This window comes from Felis catus, chromosome A1 (assembly GCF_018350175.1).
Source record: "Felis catus isolate Fca126 chromosome A1, F.catus_Fca126_mat1.0, whole genome shotgun sequence".
NCBI lineage: Eukaryota > Metazoa > Chordata > Mammalia > Carnivora > Felidae > Felis > Felis catus.
In genome coordinates, this window is record NC_058368.1 from 124,540,686 (window position 1) to 124,556,925 (window position 16,240).

Below are 16,240 nucleotides of genomic sequence, written 5' to 3' on the forward strand. Positions count from 1 at the left end.
CCTTCCCTTTCTTTCTTTCTTTCTTTCTTTCTTTCTTTCTTTCTTTCTCTTGAGAGAAAGAGAGAGGGATGGGCAAAGGGAGAGAGAGAATCTTAAGCAGACTCCACACCCAGTGTAAAGCCCAACGTGGGGCTCAATCTCCTGATCATGAGATCATGACCTGAGCGAAAATCAGGAGTCAGATGCTTAACCAACTGAACCACCCAGACTCCCCATGTCCTGCCTTTTTAAACAAAAGTTCTAAATCAAAGTCTTTTGTAAATGTATCTTTTTTATGGAAACTAAATCATGTCCTCACACTTGGAATATGGGAAATGGCAATGTAGTATCGTTTATTATTCTACATGTAAAACGGATTTAAATTGTGGGAAAGTATTAAAATGTGAAAAAAGGCACATCTGGGTTGCTCAGTCAGTCAAGCACCCAAATGTTGATTTCAACTCAAGTCATGGTCTTGTGGTTTATGGGATTGAGCTCCAAGTCAGGTTCTGAGCTGATAGCATAGGGCCTGCTTGGGATTCTCTCCCTCTCTCTCTGCCCCTCCCCCTGCTCACTCTCTCTCTCTCTCTCAAAATGAATAAACTTTTAAAAATGCGAAAAAATGTTTAATAGTTTTGGAGCAATGCAAATGACAATACCTACTATAGCCATTACTGGAAAAAAAAATTTATCTTAATTCACGACTCGAGACTATGTAAAAAAAACTGGTTAAAGGAATATATAACATTGATCTACATCTTGATTTTCTCACTTAAATTATGTCTATATCAATTACACATAAATCTGCTTCATTTGTTAATGGTTGTATCATATTCCATTGTGTGGATAGATTCTAATGTATTCAGTTCTCTAATGATAGAAATTGAGGTTGTTTCCTTTATTTTGCTATTATATTTTAAAAGCTGCAGTGCAGTTATTACTGGCACACAGTAATAACCCACTATGATCAGGCCCCTTCCAAATGAGAGACTGGCATTTCTTTGCTTTGTTTTTATGGTTTTCCAGAATTAAATAGAAGGGAAATATTTTCCCCTTTCAGGTGAATGTGCTATATACTTGAAAATCAATTTTTGAATAAAGTTACAGCAAAAAAGAGATTCATGGGAGAGGAAGTTTTCACACCAGGTATCTTTGTGACCTCAGGCAAGTGACAAACTTTTTTGGGATTAATCTCATTATCTGTGAACTTCAAAGTTTAGATCAGGTGATCCCTTAGGTACAGCTATTGAACTCTGTGGTCCTGAGTAATGTCATTGGGATACCTTTTGTTGCTTTAATCTTTCAGAAAAAAAAAGTGTATCTTTTACTTTTCTTGAAAGACCTAGAGAAATGAGACCCATGACTTTGTTTCTTCTTGTGTCTCCATCCTTCTCATCTTCACAGCACCAAAAGCAGCACTCCAAATATAGTAGATGCTTAGAAAATTAATTACCAAGTGATGGTGTACCACCACTGAATTAAGTGCTCATGGGTAGATTTTGGAATAATCATTCCTATGCCTTGCTCACATTTAGGTTCTAGAATGCTCTATTCTTCTCTGTGGTTAAGGAATTAAAGCATTCCTTTCTGAATCCATTCTCTGTGAAGGAACTGTGTGATTTTTATTAACTGGATTGTCTTGTATTATAAATTATGGTTTATCAGTTAGTAATTTGGTCCTTAAATTTGTTTTGTCACTATATGCTTTTTAGTCCTTTGGAAATTTTGGAACCCTGAGAGACTCAAATCCCTTCCTGGAAATGAGGCAAAACATGCTTGGAAGAATTTGTCTTTAATGTATATGAAAGTATTTTGTAAATGTCATACTCTTTTTTCTTCTCTGCGATTGTGGACAAAATGTAGAGTCCTGAATCATAAGTGGACACTGGGTTATAATAAGGTAGGTAACCTTGCAACATAGCAGAAACAGCAGTCTTTGTCAGGTGGTCCAGAGTACAAATCACATTCTGCCTCACCAGGTATGTGGCTTTAGGGCAGTCATTTGACCTCTCTAGGCCTCAAGTTAATTATATTTTCTTTGCATTGCTATTACAAAATTTAAAAGAGTATATGTAACATGTCTTTCATATATTAATTCCAAACTATGGCCATTGTTAGTATTATTACCCATCATGCAGTGATGATGAGAATATAAAATACATTCAAATGGTGGACTGAACACACAGCCACATGGAAGAAGGCAAACAGCCTGGACAAGGTATTAGGGCTACCCTCTAGCTTCCACAAAGCTAGCTGAGTGGAATTGCCTGGCATTAACTAAGCAGACACAATCTCCAGGAGCTTATGTCAAAACCAGTCATACTTAATATAGTCCATGAAAAAAAAAAAAGACTGTTCAGTGTCTTCTGGTGTGATCTCTATGCCAAAAATACTATCTGGCTATTCATGCAGAGGTATATGCAGTGTGTCGGTCATCCTGGATCGTCTCCTTGTCTCTCACCCCATACAAACTACCAGCTCTGCATCCCTTCCTCCCCATCCCAGGTCTGCCTTGGCTCTGGTTGTACTGCCTGTTTCCTGGATTCCTGTCTTTTCTCCAGTCTCACTCCCTTACAAGTACTTGTTAATCCTACTGCCAGAGTGATGGCTCCACTGCCTCCCTGTAGGCTAAAGGATAAATCATATTCTTCTTTGACTCATACAAAATCCCCCATCACCATTCCCATCCACCTCCAGCCTAACCTCCCATTACTTCTTACCATCTTCTCCCCACCTCCCAAACTCTACTCTCCTAAGAATACTCATCTATTTATAGGTCCTGAACACTCCATGTTTTATATTGCACATGCAGTTAGTTCCTCTGGCTGGAATGCCCTTCACTGGATTGTTCACCTGAGAATCACCTGCTGAGCTTTCATAAAGACTTCCCTGCCTCCTTCACTTGACTAGGTGCTCTCCCGTCTACCTTATGCTCACCCCATTCTCCACACAAACCTTGCTAAAGCAATTGCCATATTGCTGTGTAATGGTTTGCCTGTTGGTTCCCCCAGAATTGGATCGTAAGTCCCTGGAAAGGCTTTTTGATAATAACAACTACATGTATGTTCGTATTTGTCTCTCCAGGACTAACACAACACTCGGCACACAGTAGATATTCAACAAATCATGGTAACTAGCTTTATCAGTTAGAAATGAGCATGGCTGTAAGTGATGGAATATGTGACTAGGAGTAGTGTGAAAAAATAATGAGTTATTTTCCACAGATAAGATTTCTGGAAGCAAGTGATTACTAGTGTTGGCTTAGCTGTTCACAGATGCCATTAGGGGACTTAGCTTTATCTTTCTTCTTTTAATCTATCCTCAACCTAACAGCCAGTGTGATCTTGTTAAAACTTAAGTCAGATCACATCATATCTCTATGCACAACCCTCCAGTGATTTGCTCAGAGGAATATCAAAGTCCTTACATTAGCATTTGGGGCCGTACCACATGTATGTCTGCTGTTCTTTTCTCTATAGTACTTTTCACTATGTGACATACTATATCTTTCACTTATTATACAGTATATATTATCTTTCTCTCCTGTCACCACTAAAATGCAAACCTCAAGGAGAAAAAAAATTGTATATTTTGCTCACTTCTATATCTCTAACAAACTAAAACAGTTCTTAGCACATAGTGGACACTCAGTAAATATTAGTTGAATAATTAAATGAATGTATCCTCAAGTAAAACCACAAATGAGAAAGGAGAAATAACAACTAACAGCAAAGAAATACAAAGAATTATACGAGAATATTATGAAAAACTATTTGTGAACAAATTGGACAACCTGGAAGAAATGGATAAATTCCTAGAAACATATAAACTCCCAAAACTGAAACAAGAAGAAACAAAATTTGAACAGACTGATAACCAGCAATGAAATTGAATCAGCAATCAAAGAAATCCCAAAAAACAAAAGTCCAGGAGCAGATGGCTTCACAGGTGAATTCACCAAACATTTAAAAGTTAGTACCTATTCTTTTCAAGCCATTCCATAAAACAAAAAAGGAAGAAAAATTTCCAAACTCATTCTATGAGGCCAGAATTACCCTGTTACCAAAACCAGATAAAGACACCATAAAAAAGAGAACTACAGGCCAATATTTCTGATGAACATAGATGCTAAAATCTCAACAAAACACTAGCAAACCAAATCCAACAATACATTTAAAAAAATCATTCATCATCATCAAGTGGAATTTATTCCTGGGTTGCAAGTGTGGTTCAGTATTTGCAAATCAATCAACATGATACATCACATCAATAAAACAAAGGATAAGAACCCTATGATCATTTCAATAGATACAGAAAAAGCATTTGACAAAGTACAACACCCATTCATGATAAAAACCCTCAACTGGATAGGTTTAGGGGAAACATACCCAATATAATAAAGCCCATATGAAAAACCCACAGCTAACATCATCCTCAATGGGGAAAAACTGAAAGCTTTTCTCCAAAAGTCAGGAAAAAGATAGGGATATCCACTCTCTCCACTTTTATTCAACATAGTCCTTTAAGTCTTAGCCACAGCAATCAGACAACAAAAAGAAATAAAAGACATCCAAATCGGCAAGAAAGAAGTAAAGCTTTCACTATTTGCAGGTGATATGATACTATATATAGAAAATCAGAGAGACTCCACCAAAAAATTGCTAGAATTGATAACAGGGATTCAGTAAAGTCACAGGATACAAAACCAACATACAGGAATCTGCGTTTCTATATACCAATAATGAAGTACCAGAAAGAGAAATTAAGTAATTTATCCCATTTACAATTACATCAAAAAAATAGCAAGATACCTAGGAATAAACCTAACCAAAGAGGTAAAAGATCTATACTCTGAAAACTATAAAACACTGATGAAAGAAACTGAAGATGACACAAGGAAATGGAAAGACATTCCACGTTTATGGATTGGAGAAACATATATTGAAATGTCTATACTACCCAAAGCCATCCATGCACTTAATGCAATCCCTGTGAAAATACCAACAGCATTTTTCACAGAGCTAGAACAAAAAATCCTAAAATTTGTATGGTTCCATAAAAGACCCCAACTAGCCAAAGCAACCTTGAAAAAGAAAAACAAAGCTGGAAGCATCACTTCAAGTTCTATAACAAAGCTGTCATAATCAGGGGAGGCTGCATGGCTCACTAAGTTGAGCATCTGACTCTTGGCTTTAGCTCAGATTGTGATCTTAGGATTTTGGGATAGAGCCCTGTGTCAAGCTTCAAACTAAGCATGGAGTTGGCTTAAGATTCTCTCTCTCACCATCTTCCCCGCTTACCCACTTGCTTGTGTGCCCTCTCTCTCTAAGGAACAAACACAAAACAAAAAACAAAAACAAAAAAATACAAAGCTGTCATAATCAAAACAGTATGGTACTGGCACAAAAACAGACACATAGACCATTGGAATAGAACAGAAAATCCAGAAAGGAACCCACAACTATATGGTCAATTAATCTTTGACAAAGTGGGAAAGAATACCTAATGCGGAAAAGGTAGTCTCTTAAACAAATGGTATTGTGAAAACTGGACAGCTACATGCAAATGAACGAAACTAGACTACTTTCTTAGACCGCAGGCTAAAATAAAATCAAATGGATTAAAGACGTAAATGTGAGGGGCGCCTGGGTGGCTCAGTCAGTTGAGCGTCCGACTTCGGCTCAGGTCATGATCTCGTGGTCTGGGAGTTCGAGCCCCGTGTCAGGCTATGTGCTGACAGCTCAGAGCCCGGACCCTGCTTCCGATTCTGTGTCTCCCTCTCTCTCTGCTCCTCCCCCGCTCACACTCTCTCTCTCTCTCAAAAATAAATAAACATTAAAAAAATTAAAAAAAAAAAAGACCTAAATGTGAGACATGAAACCATAAAAATCCTAGAGGAGAAAACGGGCAATACAGGCAGTAACTTCTCTGACATGGGTGATAGCAACTTTTTTCTAGATAGGGTCCTAAGGCAAGAAAAACAAAATTAAAAATAAACTATTGGGACTACATCAAAATAAAAAGCCTCTGCACAGCAAAGTAAACAATCAATAAAACTAAAAGGCAATATATGGAATGGGAGAAGATATTTGCAAAGCACATATCCAATAAAAGGTTAGTATCCAAAAGAGATAAATATACAAAGAACTGATACAACTCAACACCTAAAAAACAAATAATGCAGATGGCCAACAGACATAATAAAAAGATACTCAACATCACTCATTGTCAGGGGAATTCAAATCAAAACTACAATGAAATATCACCTCATACTTGTCAGAATGGCCAAAGTCAAGAACACAAGAAATAACAGGTGTTGGTGAGGATGTGGAGAAAAAGAAACCCTCATGCACTGTTGGCGGGAATACAAACTGGTGCAGCTAATGTGGAAAATAGTATAGAGATTCCTTAAAAAGTTAAAAACAGAACTACCCAATGATCCAGCAATTTCACTAATGGGTATTTACCCAAGGAATACAAAATCACTATTTCATGCACTCTGATGTTTATAACAACATTATCTACAATAGCTAAGACAAAAAAGCAGCCCAAGTGTCCATCTATAGATGAATGGATAAAGAAGATGTGATATATATACATAATGGATTCTTATTCAGCCACAAAAAAAAAAAAAATGAAATCTTGCCATTTGCAACAACGTGGATGGAGTTAGAACAATGCTAAGTGAAATAAGGCAGTCAGAGAAAGACAAATACCATATGATTTCACTCACATGTGGAATTTAAGAAACAAAACGGATGAGCAAAGGGAATAAAAGAGAGAGAGAGACAAATCAAGAAACAGACTCTTAACTATAGAGAACAAACTGATCGTTACCAGAGGGGAGGTGGGTTGTGGAATGGGTAAAATAAATGATGGATATTAAGGAATGTACTTCTCATATTTAGCACAGGGTGACATGTGGAATTGTTGAATCACTATATTGTACGTCTGAAACTAATATAATTCTCTGTTAACCAACTGGAATTAAAATAGAAAAATATATACATTCATACATGGATCTTCCTATTCCACTTTGCCTAGAATCTTTGCTTTGTCTTCATCTTTACTGCCTCTTGGCTACAAAATGGCTGTTGCTCTCCCGACATCATGTCCATGTCCAAGGAAGAATGAAGAGGGGACAGGAAGAATGGTGCTACATACATGGGTCCCTTTTTAGCAAGAAAACAAAACTTTTTTCAAAAGTCCCAACCTGACTTCAGCTTATATCTCAATGGCTCAGGTTATGTCATAAGCTTCTGTCAGCAGTGAGACATGATAGGAAAGCAAAGCAATAACTAGGCATATTGCTTCCCTTAAGAAACCTTGAAAGAAGTGGAGGACTGGATATAGAATAAGTAACTAATAGAGTCTGCTGTGAAATTGCTGAAGGAATACCCCAAGCCTTAGGAACAGAGTGGAGAATGTACTGCCTTCTCCTTGAATCATCTCTCCATCTCATCCCTTCTTTTCCCCAGATGGCCTGGCCCCTGGTCACTGGACTAACATGAAAGGGGAAAGCAGTCTGTGGTCAGAGGTCCAGGGAGTTTATCAGAGATATTAGTGTCTGCTTCCTTGAAGCTACCAAAAAGCCAGAATATCACAGTGCTGAAATTGTTATGTCTCTCAGGCTCATAAGCATGCTTGGCCTTGTTCAGGCATATAGCTCCTTCAGAACCTCTTAACTTGGTCACAATGATCAGCACTACCCAGCCTCTGGATCTCCAGACTGTACACTGATGAAAAAACTCTGGCAACAGTTCAAGTGTCTAAGATGGGTCTAGTCACATAGAAATATTCATGCAACATCCTCCAGGCTGGCTGTGTGGTTTCCCTGGAAACAAGAGCCTTCCCCTGACCACTGCACCTGTGCTGCTCCACATCCTCCAGGAGGTGACTGAAGCTCCCTTAAACTAGAAGAGAACCATGTGACGCTATATGGGCCATGGTTCTCATGATATGTATGGCGAAAGGAATTCAAGGGAGAAAAGTCAAGTCAATAGAAGGTGCCAAGACCTTGAATATTAAGGCCTGAAGCAAGACATAATGATGAAATTCCTTTCAGTTATTTCAGTTATTCCATCACAATACTTGTCACTTTGTTCTTTACTGGGTTAGGGGCTCCATGAAGACAGTGAACGTGCCTATTATTTTTTTGTACTTCCAGCACTGGTGAATACATGGTGGGTGTTCAACAAACGGGCAGTGAATGAATGAATCAAAGATTATCTGAAAACAGAATGTGTCTGGAGTACGGGAGTGAGGGGCTCAAGGGAATCCCATGTACCCATGCACAGCACTCCTCCACAGCCTCTGCATTAAAGTAAAAAGATTTTACTTTTATTGACCTAATTCCATTAACATCAAGATTTTTTGCCCATGGTTGCCTTTGAAAAGAAAGGGAAAAAATGTCAGTTTGTCCAGGGCATTTGAAAAGTTATCAAATAGTTTAATATCAAGGTAGGTTACTCACAGCTCAAAAATTCCATTATTCTGTGATTCCTCCTTTGCTTTTTCATGTAAGAATATTCTCCATTCAGGGGAGTAACCTTGATACAAGTAAGTCTATTAGTATAATCCCCAAATATCTCTAATTAAACATGACTTCCTTTAAAAAATAATTATAATATCTTCAGTAGCTAATCTTCCTCTCATTTAATTAAAGTATCTGTCATTTTCTCAGGTGTGACATCTGAGCACAGAGAATCCCAAACCTTGTTAAAAGAGGGAAGACATTTTCCTGTATCATGTCTCAGAGTATTTCCAGGGCTCATAATGGTAGAAAGAAGATCCTCTCCTATCTCCTATGTCAGCCAGTGGCATTCTGTCCAGACTGTTCCCACATATGCCCACTAAAATGAACTGTATTTAAAGAGAATAGGTTCTTAAGCTGAACACTTAATCTGGTTTGTAACATGACTTTACTGGGCCCAAAATTAAGAGAGAGAGAGAAGAAAGAAAGAAAGAAAGAAAGAAAGAAAGAAAGAAAGAAAGAAAGAAAGATTATAATTATAATCCTTCACAATCATACATCCTTAGCCTTGTAAAGTTTTTCAATGTGGTAGAAGAGAATTGACTTTCAATTGCTGCCATGTTAGACAGCCATGTTGCCACTGTCTCTGCTATTACTTCTTTCTGCTGGAAGAGGTGCAAGAAAGAAAAGGTGCATATGAAGTCACTGGCTACATAGGACTGTCCCATGTGATGCGATGCCATGATCTGGCCATCTCTTACAGTACAGCTTTTCACTCCAGGATAGCCCATTGTGCAGACTGTTTTGGATGCAGCTTGGCATGAGCACAGAAAGTCCATACAGCCACCCACAACTTGATCTACTAGTTGTGAACGGAAACTTTTGAACACGTTCCACCGGCTGCACAATGGTACCATTTATGACTTTATTCTCAGGGGAAAACATTTGCTGTGCGAATAATACCAGGGACTTATGTAAGCCTCTTCATTTTCAGGGAGCTTTATGGGTGTCAGCAAATTCACACAACACCGTGGTAAGGTAGCAAGGCATTGTTATACCTTCTTTACAGAGAGAGAAACCAGATCACAGCATCAGATTTTCCCAAGGCCAAATGGACAATAAGGGGCATGGACTCATTCCCAAAGAGAACCATCCTCTTCTGCTAGAGAACACCAACAATTTTCCACTTACAGAAAGACTCCACAGGGTTCTATCCTGGATCTAACACTTGAGGATAACTACTCTGACTTTTGACACTTCTAATGTTGCATGATTCTTTGGTTTTGTCCAGATGGGTAAAAAGGTAAAGACAAAAAGGGGTACCCATATAAGATACTGTGAAGGCTTGCCATCTCTCATATGCCTCGTCACTGAGGAATTGTCAAACCTATAATCACAGGATAACAGAGGGAAACGCTGAGTATCCATAAAGTTCTATGAGGGAAAAAATAACTTTCACTACAATATAGGACATTTTTGTTGATTTCAATTGCTATTTATGAGATTGAGAGTCTTCCCTATAAGCTCTGAGAACATGTTAAATACCTCTAGAGTGGGTTGAATTGTGGCTTTCAAAAAAAAAAAAAAAAGTCCAAGTCCTAACCCTCATAGCCACAGCTGTGACCTTTTTGGCAAATAAATGGGTCTTTGCAGATGTAATTAAGTTAAGGATCTCAAGATGAGATCATCCCGGATTTGGGGTAGGCCTAAATCCAGTGACAGGTGTCCTCATAAGATAAAGGCAGAGAGAGATCTGAGACACAGACAAACAGAGGGGAAGGCCATGTGAAGACAGAGGCAGAAACTGGAGTTACTCAGCTAAAAGCCAAGGGAATTCAGAGTTGCCAGCAGCCACCAGAAGCTAGGAGAAAGGCATGGAATGGATTCTCCTTTAGAAACTGCTTAGAAGAACCTTCCCTGAGACTTCCCGTAGAAGAATCAGTGCTGCCTTGATTTTAGGTGTCTGGCCTACAAAACTGTAAGAATAAATTTCTGTTTTTAAGCCTCCTAGTTTGTGGTAATTTGTAACAGCAACCCTAGGACATGAATACATCCTCTTCAGCTTCTCCCCATCCTCAGAATCACATGAGTTTTAATTCAAAGCTAAATACATACAATGACAAATCTTTTCATTTGTGTGTGTGTGTGTGTGTGTGTGTGTGTGTGTGTTAGAAGACACAAATTCTAAAATCATTGAAAATTACTCTCCTAGATCACCAATATTAGTGAATGAAAAATTGGATTATCCTGACCTATTCCACTGTTAAGGTCAAAGGGACATCATGAAGAGAAGAAAAATCAAGAAGCAGTGGAATGAATTCTAGTCACAAAGCAAGAGTTTTCATACATTATCTTCTCCAGGCCACTGCCTCAAGAAAGAACAAAGTGAAGCACAGTGTAGCCTTTAAAAATAATGTTATAATTATTACTAATTTAATAAAAATTTATTACATAAATTCAACCATTACAGAAACTCATAATGTAGAAAATGACAACCTCCAATATAGAACACCTTCGTCTAATTTTTTTTTTTCTCTCTAAATACATGGACACTCTGTCTCCTTCCCCCAGCCTTGTAAGAATGGAATGGAGAGAGGGTCTGCAGGACAGCCTGGTGTCTACTAGTTTTTTGGCCTAATTTAGTTGAATGAAAGGAATGTTTGCTGAGTGGTTCCAAATGTAAGCCCTATTTCTTGAAAGCCTTGGGTCAGACAAAAAACTGACCAAATACATCTCATGTGAGATTACATTTTTTTATTGTAACACAGGTTGATATACTTTTTCAGCGTCAGATTAGTAAATATCTCAGGTTTTTTGGGCCATGTGGTCTCTGTTGCAGCTAAACTCTGCTAATATAGTGCAAACGCAGTCAGAAATGATATGCACATGAATAAGCATAGTTCTTTTATTATCATTTTATCACTGCATAGCAAATGACCACAAATTTAGTGTCTTAAAACAACACTTATTTACTAATTCTAGTTCTATAGGTCAGAAGTCTAATTGGCCTAGAATTCTCTACTTAGGGTCTGACAAGCCTGAAAAGAAGGTGTTGGCCAGAAGAGCTCTCATCTGCAGGCTCTGGGTAAGAATTTGCTTCCAAACTTACTCAGGGTTTGGAAGAATCCAGCTCTTTGGGGTTGTAGGATCAATACACCAGCCTCCTTGCTGCATGTCAGTGAGAGCCATTCTCAGTTCTTAGAGGTCTCTCTCAGGTCTCTCATAGGCCATTCATAATATAAATGTTTGTTCTCTTCCAACCCAGGGGAAGGGCATCTCTCTAACTTCCTCTTCTCCTCCCAGCCAGGGAGAACCCTTTACTTTTAAAGGGCTCATATGATTACCTTAGACCCACCTGAGTAACTTTCCCATTGACTAGCCAAAGTCAATTGATTAGTAACCTTAATTACACCTGCAATAATCCCTTCTACCGTATAATGTAACATAATCACAGCAGTGAAATCTCATTATATTCACAGGTTTTGCCCACAATCAAGGGGAGGAGGTTGTACAAGAGGGAGTTGTCACTGGGGGTCATTTTAGATTCCGCCTACCATAGCTTTGCTCTACTATAGCTTTATTTATAGACAATAAAGTCTGGATTGAGTAAAAGGTTCACATTTAACAAATATTATACTTTATTTTTCAACCTCATGAAATGTAAAAACTATTCTAAACAAGCAGAGGGCTTGATGTGGGGCAGGAGCTGTGGTTTGCTGACTCCTGAGTTAGAGGATCAAATAAACAAATGTTATAGGAACACCAAAAGAGTAATTTTCATTGTACCCACAAAGTGCCTTCATCACAGTAAGTATTCCAAGAGAGCATGAATGAACAAATACTGGGTTCCCAGTGGAGATAACATGCACCCCAAAAGTCCTGGTACAGAGTCCACTGCTGGGAATAGAGTAAAAACAGTTCTGCTTTGGAACAGGAGTCCAGGCATGACTTAGGGGAGGTCCAGGTGGCCCAGAGCTCAGGCTGGAGCACCTGTGACATTTCCCCTGGGCTCCAAAGTAAAAGCACTATAATTATAAGGGTCATATAATAGTTAAAGTCTACCCAGCACATTTTACCTGATCGCTGGACTGAAAAGCCAAGCAAAACTCAACGGTCTTTCTTTGAGATACTGGGTTTGGTATATGGGTTTAGGTCTCCTTAATGACTGGTTGGCTCATCTGGCTTTGCAACAGTACCACATTCCAACTGAATGTATTTCTTGGTAAATGAATGAGGTAGGAATGGCTTGGACCATACTGAGAGTAAAATGCATGGTAAACTCAGGGCTATGGGGAAACTTAGCACTAATTGGTGTAATCTCTTTACTAGTATAAAGGATCCATCCCCAGCATTTTCTAGGTGGAGATATTCTCTGAGATAATAGGAAAAATCACAGAATTGGCTGAAGCCCTATCAGAGGTACAGTATTCGCTCTGGAAAATCTGGGAGAGTGTTGTAGTCTGTAAACTACCCAGAAGCCCAGATTTATAGAATACCAGGATTATAGGGGACCTGAAGGACCACCTGTTTCAACTCTCACATGCAGGAAGAAATCAAGTCTCGAGATATTAAATTACTTTCCAAATGTCCCAAGCTAGGTTAGTAAGAGTTTAGGAAGATCCTATTTATTGTGATTCCCAATAAAATACTATTTGTGATCCAGCTTCTCTTCTTCATTTGTCCCAGACTCTCTCAAAATTCTGGTTAGCATTGTGGCCAGAATTGTGCCAGAGATTATTGTTTCTTCCTGCTCCTTCCACTGTCACATCATCTCCCTGGGCTGTTGTCACTTTTTATCTTGTATTTTAGAAAATTGAAGAAGGTGCTTCCTGCCTAGATTTTCATGGGTCCTTCTTTCCTGGTTGCTCTTTTAGATAACATATCCAGGCTGCTGGTAAGGAATCAGAGTTCTGGGGACAGCCTGGTTTGGTCTGTAGGCAGTCTAGTTGAGGTCAGAGCAATCCTTGCATTAAATATCAATATTGAAGGGAAGTGGGAAGAGGTTTCTAAAATATTTATTTGCATTTCTCATTTATGGCTCAGTTTTCCTTAAAATTGAGAGGACTAATTGCCCTGTGCCACCTTAGCAATACCCTAAATTTTTGGAGATCATGCTTTTTGTTAGACCTCCTTACCAGTGAGTCACATCTTTCATTGCCCAACATGTCCCCAGTGTCTTAGGATTCCCTGTGGTTTCTCCTCCATTCCATGTACTTAGCCCCATCTCTAGGCTCCTGTCATCAGCTTTCAAGACCACAATCTAGGAGCTGAAAACCCACAAGGGAACTCTCTGGACTGCAATTCTCCAAAATCCTTCTCTCTTGCAAAGCCTCAGGATGGCCCAGGTATGACCTCTAATGTCATGCGGTGCCTATCCTTCTTTTCTACCTCTTGGTATTCCTTGGTCCTGCTTATTTTCCCTCCATAGCCTGATAGGGAGGTCATATCTTCTCATCAACACAAGGTCCTCCCAGCTCTCCACCAAAACTGTGTCCAGTTGTCCTCACCCCTCCCATCTTCACCTATGAGGACATGGAGACTTTTGTTGGATTTGGCACTGCTCACTGGGTTTTTTCCTCCTTTCACTGTCAAAACTCACTTGTTAGACCTGCCTTGCTATGATTCTGTCTCCTGTGTCACCACTCCTATCCAACTCACTCTTTTTGTTCCCCAGAGCCTCTGCTCATGAACACTGTGGGACTAGCATGTCTGGGTAGGTTCAGAAGGCCTGCAGAATTGACACCATGAAGTCACCTACAGAGAGCTTCTCCCTACTAAGAGTTCTAAGAAGGACCTCTGTTATTTGCTTGCTCAGGTGGGGCCTCTGTTCCCACCCCCAGCCCAGGGCACCATCACTGGAGATTAGGAAGCAGCCTCTGTTCCCCCATCCCTCCCCACATGTATCATAAATGTTTCTTGAGGAAAAATACTGCAGCCTCATGGCTGTCAGTTCTGAAGGTCCTAGGACCCCCATTTTGAGGCCCCATTGTGGATTCACTGTCCTCAATCCTCTTTCTGTTTCCATTTTTTAGGGCAATTGCATTCATGTAATGAAAGCAATGCCTGTATCATTGAAGCCATAGCTGTTTTCACACACAATACTTACCTTTCTCTTCTGGACTTATAACATGTGCCCTGAATATGCTGCTTCTATCACAGCAGGGGCACTCCTGTCTCAGTTCATCCTACAAGAGAGATACAGGCATTTCCTGTTATTATTTTTGCCCAGAAGTGTTTTGAACCTTAAAAAAAAATACTTTTCCTCTTTTATAAAGAAAAATGTGCCTGGGTGGCTCAGTCAGTTAAGCATCTGACTCATGATCTCGTGGTTCTTGAGTTCAAGCCCCACATGGGGCTCTGTGCTGACAGCCCAGAGCCTGGAGCCTGCTTTGGATTCTGTGTCTCCCTCTCTCTCTGTTCCTCCCCTACTCATGCTCTGTCTCTCTCTCTCTTAAAAATAAAGATTAAAAAAAATTTTTTTAAATGCTATGCTCAACCACCCAACAAACTCTTGACATGACCCACCTAGCAAGATGAGACCCTGGCCCCATCAGGTGCTCCCTTAGAAGGCTCATTTGTGCAGATTCCCTACAGCTAAGAGAATTCATCAAACCTACTTTGTTTGCTTATATTACAGGAACAGTACACTTACATTGGTTCCCAAGTTGTGAAATTCTCCTATAATATTAAACACCCTTTTTTTCAAAGTACACATACATTTCCTTCTAGAAATGTTGATACATATCCAAAAGAACTTTCTTTATCTGTTTGAAAACCAATGCTATAAAATGTTAGCGGAACAAAAGGAAGATGTGAAGGCTACACAAAGAATGACTCTGTGGGACCCAGAGAGAAAAAGAGAAGAGAACCATCATGAAACTACCTGGCCAAACAGTGTTCTCAGAAATGGGTATATGTTCTTTCCCAACATGTATACCAAACCTTTAGGTTTGAAATAGCACATCTCTGTGTGTTATGAAGTATACTACTCAAATGAAAAAGTTTTCACCCCAACTCCAGAAGGGCCCTACTTTATAAATTTCTTGTTTCTCATGCAATGCATTCAGTATGACCCTCTCCTATACGAGCTCGTCAACTTTGTCATTTGCCATTAGTAGATGCTTGAGAAGCAATGCAAAGACCTCCTGTCCACAAAGCCCAACTGCAGGCATATGTATGAATCCAGAGCCCCTAGCTAGGGACAAGGAAGGGATATATGTGTGTATTTTGGGTGTGGGGAGTGGGAGCGGGTGGAATCCCAGAGATCACAGGTTGCAGAGCTCTCTTTGAACTTGATCATTTTTAAACTTTGCCTTTCCTTGAGAAATAATGACATCTGAGACACAACACAATCCCAGCGTATGAACAGGCATGAGACTTCAACTGCTCCTACTAGCAGAAGTGAGAGAATACCAATATGACAACTCCACAGACATATGGTACAAGGGATCATTACCCAGGCTGATCAACTCTGCATGGTCCTATCTGCCTTGGCCCCATAAAGCACCATTGTACAGTTTAACACAGCTGGACTGACTCTTCAGAAACACACTGCGTGGCTAAGGCTGTGCTGACCTGAAAGAAAAGAAGGAAAAAAGATAGTATTAATGTCTCCCTCTCATGTCAACAGGATTTAGTGAAAAAGAAACAGGACTTTGTCATTTTTTAATGCCCCCAAATCTTCCTATATATCCAGGATATTTTGAATTCTATTTAGTATTTGATTTGAGTTTTAATTATTTAACAGTAGATAAAGTCAAATGAGTAAATCACATGCATTAAAATCCT

At 39.3% G+C, this 16,240-nt stretch overlaps 1 protein-coding gene across 1 annotated transcript in view; it reads right to left on the minus strand.

Moving 5' to 3' along the window:
* ANKRD55 (ankyrin repeat domain 55) overlaps window positions 1–16,240 on the minus strand; it is a 284,495-nt gene that overhangs the window by 247,478 nt on the left and 20,777 nt on the right. The window contains exons 3-4 of the mRNA XM_045060815.1: window positions 15,909–16,027; window positions 14,559–14,637 (exon numbers count right to left, since the gene is read on the minus strand). The gene's annotated coding sequence lies outside the window, so the exon portion shown is untranslated. The remainder of the gene's footprint in view (window positions 1–14,558; window positions 14,638–15,908; window positions 16,028–16,240) is intronic.